We start from the raw sequence: 24715 nt of genomic DNA, 5'->3' as shown, positions 1-24715 counted from the left end.
AGATGGAGGGATCAGGTGTTGTATTTACTGCTAAAATGCTTTGAAGCAGTAAAAAACTTTTAAAGTTTTAAACATTATTTTTGCTGTAATAAGCAGTGATGTGTTTGTGTGCATGTTGGCTGCTTGACAATCTGACTGACACTATTTGAATGCTAATTATTTACAGACAACAGCAAACTAGATTTAAACTAATTTAAAAAAAAGGGCATACATCATGAAATTATAATGGTTTGGGAGGTTTCGACTGACAGCAGATAAAATCTAGAATGGTTTTGTTTTTGTAAAATGTTTGTATGTTTGCAACGTTAACAATTAATTCAGAACTTCTTTCCTATAAGTTACTGCAAAAATTCTTGAGTGAAGGAACCAGACTTATTTTAGAAATAATTCAGTCAGCAGCTATACTGCTATGGATAATGTATTTATTCACATATGAAAATAAAAGTCAATAGCAGAAAGGAAAGAAATAAGAAACCTAATAGCTTTCTGAGGATGTCACTTTTAGATTTTATTATCTATTTAATTTACGGTTTGAGTCAAAAGGAGACGGAGGGAGATGAGATATAGAAACAAGAATGTTTCCTCTTATTTTCTGTTCCAGAAAATCCAAATAATTTTACTACAATTAGTACGTATTTTATTCCAACAATAATAGTTTTATTCCAATTTAGGTGAAAACTAAACAATTTTTGTGCCTGCTCCTACATTGAGAGGAAATTAACTGTCAACTCTTTACGTTTAAATGTTTACTTCTGAATTTGAGTAAAGCAAATTAGAGAAAAGTTGCAGAAGAGAATATGCAAAATATAAAGCCTAATAAAAAAACAGATTTTCAGAGGTAAGGGAAGGTGACACTTCCTTTCATTGTAAATGTGGCTATGTCAGCAAAGTAAAACATTTAAAAATGCTTTAAATGAGTAAATTTTTCTGTTTGTATCAGTTCTGACATTTTTAAGTCTCACATGTAAGAAGTTAAGGTAAGAGATAATGCTTATTTAATGAGTAGCTAGATAGATTTTTTTCACTAAGTCCTGTTCTGCAATATTCACAAATCACATAGATAAAACTGGCAGCATAGAGAAGATGATTTCTTTCTCAATAAAGCATTTCCAAGGAGTGCAGAGATGTAGTTACAAAAGCAAAAGCTTGGCTAAAACTGGTATTGACCAGAGACGTCAAAAACTACAAGAAACTGCTCAATGACAAGCAGAAACAGAAGGAAAATAATGACTAGGACAAGTACTTACAAACTGAACAATGCTCACTGCAGTAAATAAAAACTTCTCTACTGCCAGTAGCCAACCACAGGCATTATGGTCACTTTGCAAATTTTCATAAATTAAGCTTATCAGTCTCACTTTGTCTGAAACAGCCTTCAGCTGCCTGAAGTTGTGCTTAAATTTGTTTAGGTATAATATTTTCTCCTGGCCTGCCCATCTCTGTTTTGTTTTAGTTGGATGCTTTGTTTTGTTGAGTTTTTTGATGGTTTTTGGTTGATTGATTGCTTTGGGATTTTTCTCTTTTTGTATGTTCATGTGGAAGGGGGTTGTTTTGTTTAGTTTTGGTTTGTTGGTTTTTTTTGTGACCATAATTTTAAATAGAGTTTAATAACAAATACATGAAGTCTGTATGTAACATCTATGGGATTTTCATAATGATTTGGTGAAGATGGCTTTCTGGCATGAAAACAGAGGCTGTTTAGAAATGGGGTGCATAATAGAGTGTAGAGGAGCAAAGGGAGTAAATGACAAGAAAAGTGGTTCAGATTGTACCGGAGACTCTATGGTTATAAAGAACTTATCAAGCTTTGGATCAAGAGAACTTGATTCTTATAGGGCACTTTAGGGCACATCCAGACATTTGTTGGAAGAAGAATACAGCAGCTCACATGAATTCCAGAGAGTTCCTGAAATGGGACTGTTTCTTCATACAAAAATTAGATGTATCAAAAAGGAATGAGGCACAGCTGGACTTGTTGCTCACAAACCAAGGAAACCTGTTATTCAATTATCTTGGTTAGTCATAGCCTTAGCAGCAGTATTGTGAAGCTTGGGGTTGAAGGGAGCACACAAGATTTTAAAGATATTAAAGACAAAGATTTTAGAAGAGCAAACATCAGCATGCTCAGAGCACAGCTGGGAGGTATTCTGTGGAAGATTCCCTGGAGGAAAAAGGAGCTGGTGAATACTGAGAGTTTTTCAAGAATGCACTTCTGGAAGCAAAAACCAGTTAATCCCCTTTAAAGATAAGGGGAGTAGACAGAGCAAGAGATCCCCTTGGCTGAGCTACAAGCTTTTGAGTCTGATCACAACCAAAAGAGAAGCATATCAAAAATGTCAAACAAATGAAGACCCATTGAGAAACACAAGAGCATTTCCAAGGTGTGCAGAGATGCAGTTACAAAAGCAAAAGCTTGGCTAAAACTGGTATTGACCAGAAACATCAAAAACTACAAGAAACTGTTCAATGACAAACAGAAACAGAAGGAAAATACTATCCTTCTGTTAAACAAGAGAGGTCACCAAAATGCTGAAAAGGGAGATGTTCTGAGCACTTCATTCACCTCTCTCTGCACCAGCACTGCTCGACCCAGGGAGCAAAAGTCCAGATTGAAATAAACAAACCCACCTTCACTGAAGGAAGAGTTGGTGAGTAAAATTTTACTGCAACTTCACCTCTGCAAATTGATGGGCCCTGACAACATCCACTCAGGAAAATTTAGAGTGACTACAAAGAAGTTGACAACTCCCTTTTCAGAAGGAGTCATTTGGAAAAGATATAGGGTAATGGTTACAAGTTACTTCCAGGGATAATCTGATTATATGCAAGAGGAAAGTTCTTTCAAAACAATCAGACTTCTGAGTATTCTCTCCAGGGAAATGGTAGATTCTACAGTGTTGGACACTTAAAATTCAGATGGACCAGGTGCTACTCAATCTTGTCTAGACCATGCGTTTGACAAGAAAGTTTGGACCAGATGATCTCTGAGGGCCCCTTCTAATCTGGTGTTTTATAATTCTATGGTGATTATGCAGAGATATCCTCTAGTGATATATCTTTTGTTTATTCTTTAGAGCAGAATAAAATACTTTAGTTAGAAGGGGTCTACAAACATCTACTTCAACTCCTTAGCCACTTCAAGACTGATCCAAAGTTGAAGCCTGTTGCTAAGGGCGTTGTCCAAACACCTCTAAATACTGACACAACATCAACCACCACTCTGCTTTCCAGGATTTGACCACTCTCTAGATAAAAAATTGCTTCCTAATGTCCAGTCTGAAATTCCCCTGTCACAGTTTGAAACCATCCCCACTTGTCTTATCATTGGATCCCAGAGAAAAGAGTCAGAACCTACATCTCCACTTCTCCTCAGGAAGCTGCAGAGAGAAATTAAGTCACCTCTGAGCCTCTTTTCCTACAAACTGGACAAGGCAAAATCCTTAGCTATTCTTCACAGGACATGTTTCCCAGCTTTTTCATGAGCTTTGTTGCTCTCCTCTAGATATATTAGAAGATATTAAAATCCTTGTAAATTGTGGGATGCAGTACTGCTCCAACCTACCCAGATCCCTCTGCAAACCTTCTTGTTGCCCTTCTTGTTGCCCAAGAGTCAACAGCACCTCTCAGTTTGGTCTCATCAGCAAACTTACTTTCTTTCCTTATGCATAATAATAACATCTGATCTGGCAATAGTATTTTATTTAGACTTTCAATATTTCAATTATACTACTAATAAATTATTTTTTACATATTAAATTGATACCTTTTCACACTTAATAAGACTTAGTCAGCATACAGGCAAAAAAACTACATAATCAGATGTAGGAGTCATGAGATATTGGGGTATCCTCCATGCAGACAACAACTTCTAATTTTTTATAAAGAATATATACAAAGATATTCCCAGAAGCAAATCACCTTGCAATATGTGGGAATCTTTGCTAGAAATTGAAGTAAACTATGGTCTTGTCAATAATTACTCTGATTTCTAGTGAAAGAAGCAATAGTTTATCTTGCGTAAAAGCTGTATACTTTTTAAAAAATAATGGACATAACAAGATATTTTATCCAAGCTTCACCTAGGACATGACTGAACAGTTTTAACTGCAACTTTAATGTTCAACACAAGGCAAATAACTTTGCATGAAAATAGTCAGCTTGAATGTCTGCACAAAGCTCTACTGAGATCAACTTAGCATCAACAGATAGAATCTGCCCAAATTCATATCACACATAAACAAACATGCCTCATCCCAGAGCTCAGTTGGGGATAAAAATTCATATGATAAGATGTGTGAAATGTGTGATCTTTCATATGATAACATCATATGAAATAGAGATATATGACACATTTCTTGTAACACCAGTGTGTAGAATATGACGAAAAAATAGCAGTATTCCCAATGCTATAAATTGTTTTGAAAAATTGTTGCCTTTTTAAATACAAATATTTGTACGTGAAAGTGAAAATGGACTGCTTGTTTCCTGTATTACTGACAGCCCTGCACAAAGGGCAGCTTCATTTCCAAAATCCTAATGTAGGATCTGGAACAGTATTTATCTCCCTGGATTTCCATGTATTTCCTATAACACATTGGGGAAATTAAGTGCTTTTTCTCACCTGAATTTCACATTTGCATAAAAAGAAGAGTAGTTTCACTCCACAGGAATTATAAAAATAGAGAAGATGTGAGGATTCCACATGCAATGATATTTATATTACTATATTCACATGCCATCTCTGTTTGGTCAGCTCTGGGATTGCTTCATTTATTGAGTGGTTTGTATGTGTATTGCACATACAGTACATTAACCATCAGCAAATTCTGCCGTTATAAATGTGAAAAAGTACTTAAAATTCTATCTTCGTAGATGTTCTTGTTTCAAAGAATTTTAAGAATATGTTATTTACATAAACATTCAGAAGATGCTTTTGAACTTACGTAAAAGTTTTCAAGACTTAACTTTAAGATATTAACAGGCCTTAATTTAAGAACTGCAAACAGAATTTTTGTCATGTTTAAAGGGAATCAGTTTCCTTTTTTTTTTTTTCCTTTTTCCTTGTCTATATATAACTTTTAGACTCATTATTGATGAAGAAACAGTAAACAGAGTTTCATACCCTCCAGACAATACCATGTAAATAACATCTCCAAAACTGGTAATAACAAGAACTGTTGCCCCTACTCACTACCTGCCTATTCAAAGCACTAAAAAAGAAGGAGACAGAAGCTAAGCTTTTTTCTTGCCCTTATTTATGACTTGAATCAATCCAGAGAAATGTCATCAGTACATACAATTTCTTTTTTCCCATCTCTAAGGGAAATGTCAGTTCAATATGCCTCTAAATTCTGTTATCTTCACACATATAAATGGAACAATAATAAGAGATTACAAGATTAAAAGACAAATCACAACCAATTAGACCTTGTCAAATTTTGTCATCACATAGGAAAGCTGCTAAAATGTAAACCTTGACCTTCAGCATATATTAAAATCAGGGACTATCATTTGATAATCAGTTAAGTGCTCTCTGTGGAAAGAATAGAAGACCTCGTCCAGTGAGGGTACTAAAAGCTTGTGAAAATCTGATCCTGATGTTATCCAGATGCAAAGTGTTAACCTTTCACAGAGATGAAGTCTGAAACCCTGGAACAAGGGTCAAAATAAACTGGTTCCATTTTTGGCCCAGTAGCAGACTCCTAGTGTCAAATGTTCACTTTGCTGTGACCTTGTTCCCAAATGTAGAATGAATACAATATTTCTTTTCCTTGCCTTTTAGTCTATCACTGTTACAAAGATGGCCTAGAAAAAGACTGAGTATTCTGGTGTCAGGGTATTTTAAACTGCTGTAATTTGAGCAGCAATTGTCTTAAGCTCTATATCCTTCATTTTTCTGGGTTATATTTTTTGTTGCTCATATTGTAAGTGTCAAGCTAAATTGATTAATATACACATATTATATTTTTATCCAAAAGTAGTCCCTCACTTTATCTCTTGTACTTTGCTCACTAGAAGTACTTGTGAAATATATAACTTAACAGCCTCATTTTTCATCTTACTTTTTTTGTGTTCCAGAGTACATAAATATCTTTAATAATTCAGTCACACTCTCATCACACTTTCTTAATTCTGATTTTTTTTCACTACATGCTAGTTAATATTTGGGAACAATTTGAATGGTACATACTGAATATATATATCAATGTAAAAATGAACCAATGTAAAAATGATGCTCTTAGCTGTGGTCTGCTACAATAGGCATCGTGTGCACAGTTTTCAAAGAGGAAAATAGATTTTCACTGAAATTATATTGTGAGCAAAAAGCTGATCTGACAAACTGATAACCTGACTTTATCTTCTCCACAGTTTCCTTCTAGCTATCAGAAAAATGGAATTTTTCAACATCAAAGAAAACAAAACTCTAAGTAGAACTGAGATACTGGTGTCCATGAATATTAAAAATCTAAGACTAGAAGGATGAGAGGTGCACTTAAATGTGAGTGCATAATTCCTGTGTGGGTGACTGTAGCACTACTGTCACCTTAACCATGTGAAAGATAACATGTGGACTTCCCTCAGAGATAATTTTTGGACTACCAAGGCTTCTTACTCTGTCCTTTACCCACAACTGTCTCCCATGAGAAATACAGTGGGAAGCAAGGTTAATTTAATTTGCATCTAAATATTCTTATTTAGGTTTTTTCCCACCAGTTTTTCTTCTATGTCAACAAACTATTTTTTGTCTACATGTTCTTGATCATTGAATATTTCCCCCATGTTCATGTTTATATTTATGTTTTATAATAATTTGTCATTACTTTCAGATAGTGCTTTTAATTGTCTAGTAAGGAAGAGGAATCAGAATGAGGTGGCATCAAATTTGCAAAGTAACATTATGAACAGATGAAGTTACACACCGATTTAAAGATATGTTTAAGAATTCTACAACAAGGGAAATCAAAGTCCTCTACAGTGCCATATAAAGTGTATTTTTAATTTGTGTTTGTTGCTAGAAATCAGTAGGCTTTGTAAATTTAGTCTGAAATGAATCTCCAAATGTGTAAGACATCACTTACTTGGAGTTGAGGCTGATCAGTTCTGCCACAGCTGGTGCCAACATTCTGTCAGTCAAATTCTTAACTGGGTTGTAAACGGTGAGGAAAACAGTTGTTTTTTACTCCCACCTGGAATGAAACACAGGGTCAGTAACTATTTTTCTTCCCTATCTTCTAAGTGCAATAAGACATTTATTATATTATCTTAGCCTGTCTCATTAGAGGAGTCATCAAAACAGTTACACAAAGGATAGAAGCATAAACAGTTTCACTCTTTGAATTTATCCTTGATTGTGTGATACAATATATATATAAATAAGTGCTCTAAAAATAATTTATTTTGTGTACATTTATTCATATATATATTTATTCAAATATGTATGGATTTAAAAATGTTGATGCTGAAGAAATTAGTCAGAGAATTTAGCAGTAGCAAATAGAAGTGTTTCATAGCAAAGGAGCTTAATGTAGATATCTAAATAAGAAAGTTTCATTTTTATTTTGATCTTGAAGTACCATTTCTTTTTTCCAAGTTTCTTCTTATTACGGACTATAGACTTCAAATTTATGAGAAAATTATTTATAAAACAAAAGGTTAAAGAAAAAGTCTCTCAATTTTAAAGTGCTCTCTCTCACCTTTGAAAGGAAATGAAGATAAGAAGTCCTAACTAACTAAAGGAGCAACTAATATAATGTAATATAATATAATTAATATCAACCTAATATATCAAGAATCTAATATAATATCGAGAAGATGGGGAAAAGATGGTTCTGAAAATCATAGCCCAATCAGTTTAACTTAAGTTCCTGGGGAAAAAAATGTACTATAAGTCTTCATGGAAGTTATTTGCAGGCAGAAGGTCAACCAGGTCAATCAGGTCAACCAGGCAACATGACAACAGAGAGATATCTGAAGGGACAGAGATATTAATGGAAATATGTGGGGAAAACACAGTGGAAAAAGCAGAGATTTATTACACCTAGAAGTAAATATTCAGTAATTTTGTTGTCTTGACCATATGATATTTCTGTCCTTCCAACTGAAAGAAAACCAAATGTATTACAACTCTCAGCTTTATTACAACACAATGAATAGATTTCTACAGGAGACAAATTTTTCAGAAATTCACTGACTTAAAACAACTTAATAGTGAGCTTTCATGCAATGGTAGCAATATGGACAGAACAGCAGTATTCAGAAAATCACAGGTGGCTTAGAAAATTTCAGATCTTTATCCATCAACATTCCTTGCTGTAAAGGATATACAGCTTAGGAGGAAATGATAGGTTATGAAAAGACTCTACAAGAAGATGGATTATTACTATATAGTTAGTTATTCAATGCTAATATAAATACTGGTTGGAGAGGCACTGCACATCTGACAAATTTATGGCCTTTAATTTAGAGTGTAAAAATTTAGAAGAACTACACCTTGTCACATGCTGACATTATTTTATGAATTAATGTTATTTTATTAAAGGCAAATAGCACATTTTTATTTCATCAGAAAAATAAGTATGCTCTAACTTAAAAAAATTCAGTAATGCTTTTCCTGTAGTTTAATTGCTTAAATAATTAATTAGTTCAAAACAATTGAAATAATCTTATAAAATTAATATGCGATTTCCTAGCAGCTGAAAGCTCCTTTTACTATATTCTAATTTTAATATCAAGAAAAAATTCCTAATCTTAGTTATATACACAATTCCAAAAAATAAAAAGTCTACATTATTCCAGAAACACTTTGCAGCTCTGGACTTACACCATTAGTAAACTCATTCTCTCAGAAGCCCTTTCAGTAGTTGCCCCTTTCAGTAGAAGGCCCAACAAATTTCAGTAGCTGCCCCTGCAGTATAAGCTTTAGTGGAGGTTGTTTATACATACATCTTCTGTTCAGCCAAATTTAATTTAAAATGCTTATGGATTTGACCACAAATAACTATCAGTAGAGAGCTGAAAAAGGGCTTTTGTTACAAGTCCTGTAATATTTTTGAATTTCAAAACATTTATTTTCAGGCAGAATTCCAAAAGTGTTTGAAGACTTTGTCAGAAACCAACAATTTTTCTAAAAGTACAGGGAAATATAACCATGTCTTGAGACCGCAAAGGTTAATGAGTAAAATCTGCAACTGAGAATTAAATCTCTCCAAAGTGCTTCAAAGATAAATCCACTTTGCTGTATATGTCATCACAAGTTGCATCTTGAGAACAACTAAGAATTTCTTAACAGAAAGTATTCTAATGGTGAATTTCCAAACAAGTCTAGTCTGGAATTCTCCAAGGCAGAGAAGTGTAGGAGACTGAATCATCACCAGAGGTTAAGAGGTAAGAACCTCTTCTCTTTTGTTACTCCTAACTTGAAACTGGGAAACAAACTTGTGCAGCAGCATCATGAGATTTTTCTCTCACACTTCAGCTACTGTAGGGAAACAAACTGGGTACACATTTTCAATTCCAGAGAAGCAAAAGATATTTTCTCTCAAAATATACCTTCCTTGTTAAATTTTAAATGAAAATTGATTTCTTTCAATGTACTTAATCTTTTCCTATGTCTTTTCTTGGCTTCTCTTCCTCTCTTTTTCCCCAGAACTCAGTTTCCCCTTCCCTTAGTTCCACTTCTACACATTTCAGTGTCAGCAAACCTATGAACATTTTCAACATCTTGCCAATCAGCCCAGCAGCTGGTGTTTCTTTTTTTTTTTTTTAATAGGAATGCAGTTGTCACAAAGTTATTTTTGCCTGTATTTTGCACTGGTTATCAGGTGGGAACAGAAGGAAATATCACTTTGGCTCCTGAATGAAAGCAACAGATAAGCATGATGCTTTGGGCTGTCTGCTACTTCTGTTAGCCACTAACAGAGCACTGAGCTTTACTTCCTCTCTCTTCTATGATGTACATTGAAATTCCCTGCTAGCGGGGTGGAAACATTTACATTTTCTTAGAAAACAAATTGAGAAAGCCAGATGGCAATATATAGTTGACAGTGTTAGAGAAGAGGTTAAGCTTCAGCACTGACGTTTACATATGTGCTTCTGGTCACAGTTAATTTCAATGTGTTCGATTCAGACCTGTGACACTGCTCTCCAAAGACAAAAGCTAGATATTAAGGAAAGCTTGTGAAGAGCAGAAATATCTCTTATTAGATCAGCTGATAGAAAAAAAAATGACAAGATTCTGGCACAAAAGCCCTTGTTCAAAGGAATATAGGGTAGAAGATTTCAGATATGCTAGATGCCACTTGGGACATGGATATTATACCTTCTTTGAAAATTTCTTTTTAAAATCATAAGACATAATATGAAATCCTGCCTCAGACATCACAGAAACAACACATCAGTGAACATTCCCAGTGTTTATATGATATCCATGATTTCTGAAAATGGGAAAATAGTACACAAGTTATCCTTAGTAGTATAAATTAGATAAAAGGGAAATTATTTATAAAAAATCCATTATATTCTTTTCACTTCCATAAATAATAGAGTTCAGTAAGCCTTTGCTTATTTCTTTGGACAGAGAAAGTGGCTACATGAGATAATGATAACTTCCCTTTAAACAAATTAAATCCTTTTCTCTTTCATTCACACTTTTGGGATATGACCCTACCTTATACAGTCTGTCTATTTTAACAACTAATCCACACTTACAGTTACATAAATTTCATTTATTCCATGTATTTTACCTTCATTTGTGATTCACAGATATATATATATATATATATATATGTGGAGACAGTTAATGTTTCTATAATCTTTTATTAAAAATTTGGAAACATTATCAAATTAATAGCAAAAATAACACCAAATAATAAAGCAAATTAATGAACACATATGTTTCATAAAATTTCTATCGCTGAAAGTGATACCCTTTTAGAGTAATTTTTGCTTTCCCAGTGCCCAGCGATGGAATATTTTTGCATTTGACAGCTTAATTTCTCTCTTTATTTAAAAATGTCAAAACATTTTCCATTCAATAATTTCCTACAGCCATAGCCATACAAATTTGTTTAGAAACAAATAAAACAAGCAGAAAATAGAGAACAAAAATAAAAGTGTGTTCTCAAATGAAACCTTTTTAGTTCTTCAAGGTTTGTGTAGATTATATTTTAAAGTTTTTACCAAGAACATAGCTAAATTAAAAGCATGGCACAGAAAAAGTACAGAACTTAGAACAACATTAAAATACACTTAATTTCTGCCAGTACCTGAGCACCACATTTCTATTTCTAAGTATACAACACAAATTTTAACTCTAACACACACACATGAAAAGAACAGAAACATAAAACCATTATTTTTACATGTCACATGAATTTAAGAATTTTTATATATGACAGTTCATGGTATTTGCATTACAAAACACTGCGATTGATGACAGAATTTCCTAATTCCTCTTTATATTATTAATCACTGTACCTTTAAAAAAACTCTATTTATCAGAAAAAATTCATATACCTTTATATCTTGATACTCCTCAGGGAAAGCATCATAAGAAATCTATTTTACCCTATCACACTTGCAAGAGAGAATAAACATATAATTCTCCTGCTGCTCTCAAAGTTGTAAGTTCTATGTCATACTACCTATTTTACTGTCCTCTCAAAACAAATTTTCCAGGCTTTCTTGACCTAACAAGAAAATTTTCATCAGCTGCAGTATCTTTTAGGTAAGATTGCAAGTCGTTATAGTAAGACTGCAAGTCCTTACACTACAAGAGATGACATGCTTGAGATAACAAGAAGATTCACAAAAATACAGGGCAAATGCAGAGACAGCAAATCTCTAACATATGTTCAGAGACTGAAAAGTGTTAATAAATACATTGATCCTGACTTCAGAACTTAAAGTGACTGAGATTGTCACATTCTGACTTATGCTAGAAAAGTAATGATTTCCTATGAAAAAATAAAAACATAGGCATCTTCTAAAGCATTGTGGAATTATAAGAGCTTATTTCTGAGTACAGAATCTAACATCTCTACCTGCTCCAAGATTGTAGTAGTCTACTAACTACTTGAAATCATAATCAACTATGGGTTTATAGAGCGAGATTCTGATTATATTTTAAAATATTTTTTCATGATAATGCAAGAGTCCTAATTATAAACATTTCCTGCCTGTTTTGGCAAGATACTGGGGAGGAGAGCAGCAGGGGTAGTTTCTGTGAGAGTAGGGACTTTCACAACATGAGCCAGAGAAAGTTCCAGGCAGCTCCAAAATGGATCCATAGCTTAATGCATCAACAAAGAAGATTCTGCTTCTCTGATAACATATATCTCAGAAAGGGCAACATATACTGTGTAGCAGCTGTGAGAGATAGGACTGAGAAAAAATGTGAGAGAAACAACTTGTAGACACTAAGATCAAGGGAGGAGGAAGGAAAATGTGCTCCTGGCACTGAAATAGGGATTCCTCTGCAGCCTGTAAAGACCATGGAGAATCAGATTGTCCTCCTGCAGCCCATGGAAGACCTTGTTGGAGAAGATATCCACACTGTAGGCCATAGAAGATATCCAAACTGTAGGCCAGTTTCTCTCTACACTCAGAAAAACATGTCCTAATGGAAGTTGTTGATTGTGGAAAAAAGTCCAGACAGAAGAATGTGAATAGGAGCCCAAGTGGCAGAATATTTTCTCACAAAACTTAGAGCTCATGGGGAACTCATGTTGGACCAGTCTGTTCCTGAAGGACTGAACCCCATGGAAATGACCAATGCTGGAGCTGTGTTATAAATGCAGGATGCTGGGTAAATTGAATTACTAAGATTTCCTTGAGGTTCATAATATTCTTATCTAACTAGAACTATGAAGCAATTATTTTATTCAACTTCACAGTTACAATGTTTGCTACATTGTAGCTAATGGTACAGATTTTCCCCATTTTTTATTTTTATCTTAAACGCATAATCATTAATCTGGACTTTGTTGGTTTATTTTCTTTATCTAATTTTAACCAGGTCATTTTCTAGTGTGTTATATTTCTGTTCCCATAAAGAGTGTAAAGACACTAACAAATGACAAGAATTTTCAATCTCATTTTCTCTTCCTGTTCAGATGAGGAGGGTAAGTGAGTCAGTGTCTGGGTGGGGATATGGCAGCAATCCAAGGTCAACCACGACAACAGTCAGCCTTTTGATCTGAGTGCTGCCAGAGCTGGTAACTTCCCTTTGTTAGAGAGCATAGAGGTAATGATCGTATTCATTTCTCCCTGAGTAGGTCATGACATCAAGGGAGGCTGTATGTGTTCTTCTCCAGGTTTAAAATATTGAAAGGATTTTATTATTTGAAACATACGCAGATAATTCAAACAAAACTCAGCTAAGTTTTGTCAAGAACTGATTTATTCTGATCATAAAATTTAGAAGCTGAAAAATGATTTCACATTATGTCATTTCAAGACCTCCATCAACTCATTTTGCTGTAAAAAAATTAAAAAGTTGACAAAAATCTCCTAAACTCTCCATCACACTTACCATGGAAAATTTGCTACTCGAATAAAAATTTGGTGATCAGCATGACCTTGATTATGTCAGCAGCTAAAAATATTTTTTAAGTGTCTTTTCATCTGTCTTTTCTTCCAGTCTATAGTTGCAGCTATAGCCTCTGATTCTTTAGAGGAGGAGCTGAAATAATATATCTAACCAATTACTCATCAAGACAATGTACTCCTTCACTTTGCTGATGACTGGCTAAAGCTTTGAAGCATGAAATTTGATTTTGTTACTGGTTTAATGTATAGATGCAAGTACAAAGAACATTAAAATGTCAATGCATTAAATTTTGTTTTCCCCAGTAGTCTTGAAAGATGATGATGATGATGATGATGATGATAATGAGCAGGATGAGAAGAAGGAGGAGGAAGAGGAGGAGGAAAATGAGGAATCAGAGATTTAAATACATCATTGTCCAAATGAACAAAAGCAGTCCTATATTTATTAAAATGATGCACAGAGGTTATAAAATTTTCTGGAGTGAAGTACATATTTGAAATAGTTGTGTTACCAAAGATTGCATTGCATTACTCTAATATTATTTAAATATCTCAACTAGAATATGTATTTCTAATTTTAATACCTGTCTAAAAGTTGGGTCTCAATAACTGGCTTTATGTTATCATTTTGTCTTCAAAGCTAAACAGCTGCCCTCTCTTTTCAATTACAGTAGTGTGCATATACATATATACTAATGCAGAATTCATGCCTCAATCATCTCTCTGATTAAGCTAGACAGCTTAATCTTCAGAGGTCTTGAATTTTAAGGGTCGCTTGATACTATTTTCAAAATGAAAGCTCTGTCTTCCATCCCTGACAAACAGATCTATCCTTAAAACTCATGGCTGAGTGGATAATCATCATTCATGTATGCTGCAGTTTGGTATTTCTAAAATAAATTGTCTTATTTTTTAATAGGACATGGAGAAATTAATGCATATGGCAGGAAAATGACAGAAAAGACTGGAAACTGCTAGATGGTAAAATAAAATACAACTTTACTTCATTTTGATACTACAGACCCTTATTATTACAATCATAATGGTGACCAAACTGCTTATAAATACTTCTCAGGATAAAAAGGAGCATATCCAGAAATTTCTCTACCAATCTTAAACTGTAACCTTAGAACCAGGCTCAGAGCTTACAAGCAACGAAGTCTGTGAAAAATACAATAGATAAGGTAGCTGCAGAGACCACAAATACTTCCAAATGAAAGGAAGAAGGGAAAAAAGAGAAATTTCACATATAATTTCAACATACTACCACACCTCTACTTTGATCACAATTTTCTAATGTGATTTTTAAGATAATGTCCATTAAATTCAAAACCAGACAAATAAACCAAAAAACCCTCAACAACAAAAAAACAGCACAACATGTAAGTTTATTCCAGAGGTGAAAAAGAAGATATAGTAGTGCACTTGGAGGAACTGTTTGACTAAATTGTCTTCTGATGTGCTGGTATGCAGTATCATGACATGAGGCAAGGATAGCTGGTGATGAATTCTCAGACATACTTACTGTAAATGTTTTTCTATCACAAAGCCATAGAATCACGAATAATTTAGACAGGGAACAAAGGAGTGATTTTCCTCGTTCAGTTCTCCACTTAAAGCAGAGAAAACTGCCTGTTTTATGCATTTTTTTGCAAATTGCATTTTTTCAAATTTGGAATGGAGGTAATAAAAACAAGAAACCAAAGGCAACCTAGTTCACAGAGTCTGATTACTAGAAAAGTCATGTATTTATTAGGGTTTCCTTGATTCTTCTAGAAGCTGTTATCCTGTAAACACTAGCAAGCACAGGTTAATACAGGAAAGATACTACTAAAGTTCAAATTACTATTAAATTTTGAAAGCTGAATTTTTTTTTCTGTTTAAAGATAAATGTTGCATCTTTGATTTAAAAATGGAATGATGTACTACCTCTCTAAATTTCCTATGCAATGCTGACTGCTTTAAAGAGGATGATGTTTTCTGATTTTTTTCTGCTACAAAATACAACACATGCTCTTTTTCTTCTATGTCTATCTGTGTGAGAAACAAAGGATATATGTGGTATGTGGTATATGAATATGTGGTTCTTCTGAGGCATATACAAAATCCAAGCAGGAAGGAATTTAAAGTGAGAAATACTAGCATATATGCTTATATTTAAAATTTTATGTATTACTATAGCAACACTATTAATTAAAGTTTAAGAAGACTACAAGACATTGACAGAGAATAATGTAGTAATTGTAAGCCACATAAGATGACTAAAAAGTTCATCTCGGTAAATATCCCCAATGACTCCTTGTGACATCTTTTTTACTTAACAATTATTCTGTTTAGTCCTAAAAAGCAGTCAGCTGATACACATATCCAAACGTTCTGACAGTCGGTGTTATCTAAAATGTGGTTGCATTAAGATAGTTACTTCAGATAAACAACTTTTTTTAATATTTTGTGATCTAAACGAAGATATCAAACTGGCAAATTTTCAAAAATTCAAGTGATGCTGATGATGATATAAAGCATCAGACCTTGACCTGATGAAACTCACAGAGCTGCAGCTCCAAAATGTTTGGCAATCATTTCTTGACTTCTAGACACTTGCTAAAGCAAGATAAAATCAGCCTGAGTCAAGGCAAATGCAACAAATCCTAAAACTCTGCACTATTGTATTGATCTAAAACTTTCTATCAACACTGGCAAAAATCAACACTAGCAAAAATAATACTTACTAGGTTTTGGGATTTTAAAAAAATGTTTTAGGCTTTAGAAATTCTAAATTCCTAATTTATTCCTTTTTTATTTATTTGGCTTTAAACAAATAATGTGTTTGGGTTTTCTATGATTTCCTATAGATCGTGCTTAAAGTTTCATATAAAATTCAACTCCTGTGCTTCTGAAAATATATGCCAAAATAATCCAAACAAGTAACCTTAGTGAATGTCAGGGAAAGACCCCAAGTTCATTGGGCAAGGATAGATTCAATGAGAACTTTACTGTTCTCCTGAATATACTGTTCACCATCCACTCGCTATTCATACAAACCAATTCAATACAATCTGCTTACTATTGTCTTTAGTTTATAAAGCATGTGTCTGAAATTTACTAGTGCAATCTGGCCAAATGTATCAGGTGTGCTCTAACTTTCCTTTTGCTTGATAAATATTGTGAAAGGGTTGTTCAATAGAAAATAAAGGCATTATCAAGAAAAGATGTGATTACTAATACATTCTGATTTTATTTCAGAAATCCTTCACCCTGCATCTGTAATTCCTGGACAAAGAATGGTTATGCTATTTAAACAATTTTAAAGAGTGGCAAAAATCCCTGTTCAAAAATTACATAGATGGATCTCACTTTTAAGCTTCACACATCACTGATTATTTTTGTCATAGCTCCAGAAAAAAAATACATAAATCCAAATAAAAGATCTGAAATTTATAAATTTAAGACTATTTTTCTTACTCTTCCTTCTGAAAAAAAAAATCTACTTTAACAAAAGATATGATTGGGGAGATTCTAATGCATTCAATAACCATAGGCATAAAGGCCTCTGGCTTATTTCAAGCATTCTTTGGTATTAGTTATCCTGCTTTCTCTGTTTCTGTGAATGAATCCAGGCTATTGGAAATACATACAAAGACTGTAAAAAGCTACAGTAGTTTATATCAGGAATCAAAATAGCAGTTGTCTGCTTCCAAGAACTAGGGAGTGGTGAATGTGTTACCCACACAGAAACTGTACTGAAGATGTGATCTGGAGTAACACTTGTTCAAATAACTGTTATATATTCTATCATCAGGGACCTGGCAACTAGACTTGCTTAGCGTGCAGTCCTTTATAATTTACCTTGAATATAAAATTTATGCTGGAAAGGACGAGAAAAGATAATTTCCTCCTAAACCAAAAAAAGTTTTCTCACAATGCTATATGAAGAGCAGATTTACTCAAGTGACACTTTCTTCCTTGTTAATGATAAAATATTGATGAAGTTTTTTCAGTCATCCCATCATCATGGGTCTATGTTTGACTCTGGCTACAATCACCAGGTCCAGTCCTGACACCCACCTGCAGTATGATATGACAGCTAGAACTCAGTCTGCCTTTATTCCCACACAACTGGGTGATGTCCTGCTCTGGTGCTACTCTAGGGAATCCCCCATCCCTCATAACACCCTGAATTATATCCCGGAAAGTTAGATCAGAGGAACACAAGAGAGATCACATTTAATACATATAACACCTTTATTAATTATCTGGATGACAGGGAAGATGGTCAAGGCAGATTGCATCAAAGTATGTACAAATCTAAAGGGACAGTTCAAAGATGGAATCAGGCTATTTTCAGAGGTGTCTGGTGCTAAGATCAGAGGAATGAGCAGAAACTGAAACACAGGAAGGTTCTTTTGAATACAGAAAACCTCCTTTTCCGTTTGGGAACCAACCACTGAAAAAGGTAGCCCAGAAAAATTGTGGGATCTCTGCCCTTGTAGATTAAAAGCTATTCTGGGCATGTGTCTCGGAAACCTGGTCTAGGTGACCCTGTATAAAAAAAAGTTGTCAACTAGGTGTAATCCAAAAGTTCATTCCAATTTCAGCCTTTCCTTATGCCTGCTGGCTGAATCCTCACTATGCAGAAATAGCTTTTGACATCATAACTTCCTGCCTTGGTTTCTTCTATCCTAAAGGAAAGCTAGTTTTCAATCTTATGGTTCTCCTAATATGGTAGCTGTAATAAAATGTTTTCAAAACCTTCTTTATGGCTTCATTTGGTAATAATTTAATCAAAAGTAATTTAAGCCATTTCTATAGCAAGGGAAGAACTTGCTGCGATGCAGATTGAATAGTCAGTAGACTAGATGAATAGCCACAAACACCAGATCCTACTGTTCCTTGTTTAGGAACATATAGCAAAAAGCCTTGAGATATTTTATTGGTTTGATTAAGAAGATGGGAGATTTCTGCTATATATGGAGTCCAAATAAGCTGGTTTGTTGTTAGTGTGAGACTGACATTCTAAATATAGGTTTACTAAGCCAAGAAATTATTTACAAAAACCCAAAATGAAATATTTTTATTTTATTTTATTTTATTTCTTAATAATGGATGAAGAAACAAAAAGAAGATAAAACCTTTCATCAGACATAATAAAATTTAGTCAACAGATAATATAGTATTAGATTTTATAGGCTTGCAGGCATTCAGCTGTTAAGATTCTGAACTACATCTAGTTTTGTGTCTCATATAATTCTTTAGGAGTATTTTCTATGCATAATCTAATCATCAATGCTATCATGACTATGCTATTACAGATTGCATACTATTTGCATTCAAATATACAGGAAAAATAATGTAAGAAGTCAAATATCTTCATTAAATTGAGAAACTATAACTACAACAGTTTAAAGAGGTACAATATTTGTTGTCCCATATTTTGACAGTGGTTCTTTAATTAATAAAAAAGCTGACTGTTGATTGAATTAATTCAGTCCTTTCTCACTTATAATATATTCTTAATAATCCAAGTAGCAGTTAATTTAATATTTTTACTTAACATAGAAGATTGGTGTAAATCTTACTATTAATCTTTAATATACTTGAAGTCTTATGCTTACATATTGCAGATTCTTTCTGCTTACTCAACCAAAACCCAAAGAGTAAACACACAGTTAATACTAAATTCAGATATTCAGCAAAAAAGCTGGGTCTGTTCTACCATATCAGATCCTAAAAAGCACACTTGCCCTAGGCTTTTCCACAATCTATAAAGTCCATATCTTACACAATGCAAAACTCAGCTCTCTGTGTTGAACATAATCTTCTTGAACTGTTTCACTTCTGAACACATTAAATTACTAGTAATAAAGAGTTCAAACCTGATTTTTTTCCTAAAGCAATTCAAATGCAATTCTGCTTGTTAAGTACAACTCAAATCTGCTTCACTACATAAAACTAAAAGAATAAATATTCCTCAGGGTCTTTGTCTCAAAGCACTTTATGCTGAAAAAAATTGTTCAAGTATTTGTTCAAATTTTCATCATAAATCAGATCCCCATAAAATTTCCCTTCTTCTCACCCTTATAAAATGTTATCAGATCCTACAATATACCTACACAGCTGGCTGTACCATTGAAATGAAAACAGAGTCAGCCAGGACTTTTTAAACCATATCAGTTACATTTTCAGAACCTCTCTCAAACCTTTCAGAATCCTGGCATCCAAAATTACTAATCTAAAGGAGGACAAGGAGCTGGGGATGGGGAAGGAACAAAACTAAACCAAACCAGATCAAGGCACGCCACACCAATACTACCACTCTTCAAAGAGTAGATTCTTCTGTACTTTTATCTGTTCCAGTTTCATTCACTTCAGTAATGAGGTTATCTATACACAGATATTTTTAACCTTTCTTACTGTTTTTAATAATCTGTCACTAAACAATATCTTTACTTTTGCATTTCTGTCTTGACCAACTACTTTTGATAATACACCTACTTTTGATTTATTTCAAATTCAATATTTTACTTGTTCTTGAAGCAAGCATTTATCTGCCTATGTCAGCCAGGTCGTATGGGAAAACTTTCAAGATTCCCTTTATTCCAGTTGTCATAAGTAAATAGTACAAAGATCATAATCAATATCCTTTACCAGGATTGATCTGCTACACATTATTATTGTTCTTCTGTTATTATTATCATTAATACTACTAATATTATTTCCAATGCACACTTTTTAAGAAACCAGTACATGTGCAAAAAACTTTTTTCTTTTCAGATTTCATAATGACACCTAGTTCAAGTTGAAATGGTCGTTCAGCATACATGATTTCTATCAGGTTTGGTATAAGGTCACAGGCTCTCTACAATCTTGCAGTGCAGGGTCTCAGGACCTTGATGTGCCTGCCCAAACCTGCACTTGTTTTACTTTGCCTTAACAACTGTCTGATACCCAAGAGCCCATTGTCAGAACACTGTATTTCTGATCAAGAACTGATGGAGTTCACAAACACAACTGGTTGATCTCAACAGAGTGCAGTCCGGTCTGTGAGCTATTATTGCTACAAAGCACTCACAGGTGTATGAGTGAACTACTTTCGGTGTCTCACATGTTTTAAATTTTTCCTTGTTCTTTGATCAGGTTTACTAACATGATGCTCATTTACAGCTGATTTACTTCTTCCCAGTCTCAAGTTATCTCCAGCTGAAATATAATACTGGCTCTGTCACATCCCTGTGCCTACTTTGCTCATGAATACTTGCATTTAAAAAGGATGAGAGAAGGGATCTTTTACAATGCAATTTGTTATTTTTGGTAGATATGATTATCCTTGATTTAATGAGTGGTTCTTTCTTGAGATGTACTTGGGATTACACTGAAATTCTCACAAAAACAAATCACTAAAAAAGCAAAGACCTCTCAATATACACTCTCTTCTAAAAAAAAAAAAAATTAAAGTCGATAAAATATTGGAACCAAACCAGAGTCTAGTTATAGAAACTTAGGTAGTAACAAGATGATTTAGAAGTTTCAAAAAAAAAACCCCAAAAAACTCATATTATGTAGCAAAATACACGGACAAAATAGCTCATATTCAAGAAGTAATTCAACAAGAGAATGAAAAAGCTGAACATAGTATTTTGGACATAGTACTGTCAGCAAACAGACAATACGTTGGCTGTTGTTTTCCTCGCAACTACTTCTAAGAAAAGAGCTACTGAACTTCAGTTATTTGATGTTAAAAGTTATTGTTGTCTATTCAAATTAGGCCAACAAGGATTGAAAATTTTTCCTGTTTTCACCAGCTTGAAGGAATCAATGAAGTGGTTCTTGTTAGTTCTAAGAAATTGGAACTGCACCACCTCACTAACAGAACAATTAAATTACTGGTATGAAAGCAAATTCATTGAGTCTTTTGTATAAAAATAGTTCTGAGGAATGTTTAGTCTAGACTTTGAAAAACAATGTCAGGGAAGAGTTCTGGCTGCTCCGCATAGGGAGACAGCCAGGAGCAAAAGGTGATTCCAAGACTTTAGAGTTGTGCCATCCTATGACATTGATCCAGAGCACAAATGCAGCAAGTCAGGGTTGGGATCAGACGCAGAAATAGTCTACTGGGGTAAAGTAGGGCTGAGAGCAGGATTGAAAGCTGTGTCCAAGAATTCATGTTGGGTCAAGACTAAGGCGATATGACCCTGGGCACAAGTACAGTATTGGTGTGCTACACAGCTCAGATAAGGGCAGCAGAAACAGACTTTGCTGGGCTAAGAGTTCCCCAGAGAAGGGGGCACCCCAAACTTCTGGTTTCCCATCAGTGATGGAGGCAAGCTTTGACTAAATATCTTCATTCATTCCACTTAGCACCTTAACTGATTCCACTGAGCACCCTAACTCAGCCCAGTAAACTTTTAGGAAGGGGGCTGCAGTCAGGATCCTTACAGAAAGGTCAAAAAAAATTGGCATCTGTCAATCATTTCCAGTAAAGCTTTTTTGATTTCACTTTGCTTAGGTAAAATTTCAACTGAATGTTATTTTAGCTAGTTACATTTCTGGATTTAAAGAGTTTATATATGGAATTGTGACTATTAAACTTGAAGGATATGTACAAAAACTAAGTGCAATTTGTGCCATTTTATTAATAATACTTATTCCTGGTATTTTAAAACAATAGCACCTTCTGTCATCTTGAAAAACACTGCATAGTTTTTCCAGGCTTATTCATTCAGCCATATCCTAATTCTGCAAAAACTCATTGACATGTTCAGTTTCCCAGTGCAAAGAATGATGTCTATGATTTTCATCTACAAAATTTAATTTAAGTTACAAATCTAAAAAGAATTATGCACAACTAGATATATTGTTTATGGGAAAAACATATTTGAAATCTCTATTTAGGTTTTTTTAATTATTTTTCATATCTTTGAAGTCTATGTCTTGTAACAACCATTATTTTAACTAATGATTTCAGGAATGTTTTGTTCTTCTTTCATTTTTATTGGCCAACTTGAAAATTTTATGCCAAAAGTAAACACTGATATAGAATTTTAAAATATTGCTTTAAGTTTATTTTAAGATTCTTGTCAAGGTTTCAAAATAATAACTTGGCAGTGACTTTGAACAATAGGTTTCATTTTTACTGTTTTGCTTATGATATAGGTATTTCATATTGAGATTCTGATCCCAATAAGACCTGTATTATGTGATCCTATGATATGTGACAGGATGTCATAAAATCAATGAAGTAGTTACTTACCATCACCTGATATTTTTGTCACAAAACTTACTTAAATATACTTCTTCAAAATTGCGTGCCTTTTCAAAAGCTTCATCTGTGACCCCACTAGGCCAGTGTAGAAATTAGTTTATGTGGTCTAGTGTACTCCTGTCTCAGTGCTCTGCAGAACAGTGGCATGATGTAATGAGGCAGAATTCAAAGATCATCCAGTGTTGTTATAGGTTATAGGGTGGAAAGGACTGAGCATAGTCAAGTCAAAAGCACTACAGACTTGAATAAGTTCGTAGCTGAGTAATTGTTTTGTCAAAAATCCAGAAAACCATAAATGACTGCAGGGTCCAAGTACAACATCAAATTTATTGTGTGATTAGCATTTTTCCACCAGCAACATTTTTAGCTAAATTATTAAAGGGCAGTCAAAGATAAAATGTCTGAGAGTCTGAAGTGGCTGATGCATGGGTAAGGCTGCAAGAAAAATTTATCTCTGCTGATCATATACAAATCTGGTGCATGAACAAGTAGGAAATTCAGTAATAAGGGCTGTCAATATAACACATTCTCCAAACAATAAAATCAATAGGACAAACAAAAGTTAAATTCTGGAAGCACAAACAGATTTTGGCCCTTTAAGCCTCAAGAATTATGTCTCTTTCAGGAAGAATAGCCAAAATTTATTCCTAGACAGCTTGGAAGTACTACTGATCCATATGCTTGTGGTCTAAAAGAAAAATTTAATGCTGGGAAAAGCAAATAACCTTCTGGGTTAATAAAAGGATATTTTTCACCTGAATAAGCAACAAATTAATAAGCTAGAAGGGTCAAAAGAAGGAGATGAGAAAATTCAGAGAACTACTATTACATTTAGTAATTATAGCATAGTATGCCAGTCAGTCTCTGTAGGGAAATAACTTACTGCCACATAGTAATTGAACAAAAGATATGTTGTTGAATAATTTCACTTCAGGCAAAGGAGCTTTAATCCCACCTATTCATGCAATCATGGACCAGTTTAGGATACTAATATATCATTTGTATTTTCCACAGCCTTTTTGTCTTCTGAGAAATTCTTTTGAGGTTTCCCAGAATGCACTGTCATGACAAAGAGCCTTATTACCGTCTTGATCTCTTGATCTGTAAAGGACAAATTTTGATTCAAATTGTACTAGTTGTCTGTTTTGGGGACTCATATTAGAAAACTAAGAAAGGACAATGGAATTTCCCTGCACTTAAAGAGTATTTTGATTATTACTTTTGTTCTTCTCAGACCTACTTATCATATTCTGCAGCAAACAAAAGTTCAGAGTCCACTAGTCTGGCCTTTTTGTTGGAATGAATTAGGTGCCAACACATTCTTATCTAGAATCAAGATAAAAAATTAAAGGAAATTCCTGTATACTGAGACCACAATTATTTATTTCTTATATTGAAATATCTCATCTTCACTGAGAACTACTGTAATCCATGGCTATTTATTGCTATTTATATTTAAAGTATTTTCTTGGCTATAATTATTATGTGCTTTACTGATTCAAATCAGTTTACGCTGAGTTAAAAAGGAGTCAGTTTCATATGGAAATATGTTTTTAATCTTTTGTTTCCCTTCTGAATTCCGCAAGTGAACTAACTAATTCACTTAAAATTCTTAGCCAATTAGGATTTTAATTAAAAATATATGGAAGTATTTTTTCTCATTTTCTTAAGTAGGAAAAACACTAAACTACTTTTCTAAAGAACACAGAAAAGTACATCAGGACACTGCAGCAAAACTTAAATATTTTTAATAATCAAAACATTTTCAAATATGGATGCTCTAAAACATTTGTAAATATCCAAAAAACTTGGATACCAATGAATGTTTACAAAGTACAAAGCCTTCGACCGTAATGCCTGTGGACCAGTAACACTGTTAGATGAAGAAAGTCTCAGAATGGAAAGGGG

General features: G+C 33.8%; 1 long non-coding RNA gene across 1 annotated transcript in view; it reads right to left on the bottom strand.

Moving 5' to 3' along the window:
* The window catches only part of LOC136569218 (uncharacterized), a 476564-nt gene that overhangs the window by 170117 nt on the left and 281732 nt on the right, over nucleotides 1-24715 (bottom strand). Inside the window, exon 3 of the long non-coding RNA XR_010785325.1 lies at nucleotides 7080-7187. This is a non-coding gene — a long non-coding RNA (uncharacterized lncRNA). The remainder of the gene's footprint in view (nucleotides 1-7079; nucleotides 7188-24715) is intronic.

The sequence above is a fragment of the Molothrus aeneus genome, chromosome Z, assembly GCF_037042795.1.
Source record: "Molothrus aeneus isolate 106 chromosome Z, BPBGC_Maene_1.0, whole genome shotgun sequence".
In the NCBI taxonomy this organism is placed as follows: Eukaryota; Metazoa; Chordata; class Aves; order Passeriformes; family Icteridae; genus Molothrus; species Molothrus aeneus.
Note: the sequence above shows the minus strand (reverse complement) of the source record. Positions and strands in the feature narration are given on the sequence as shown.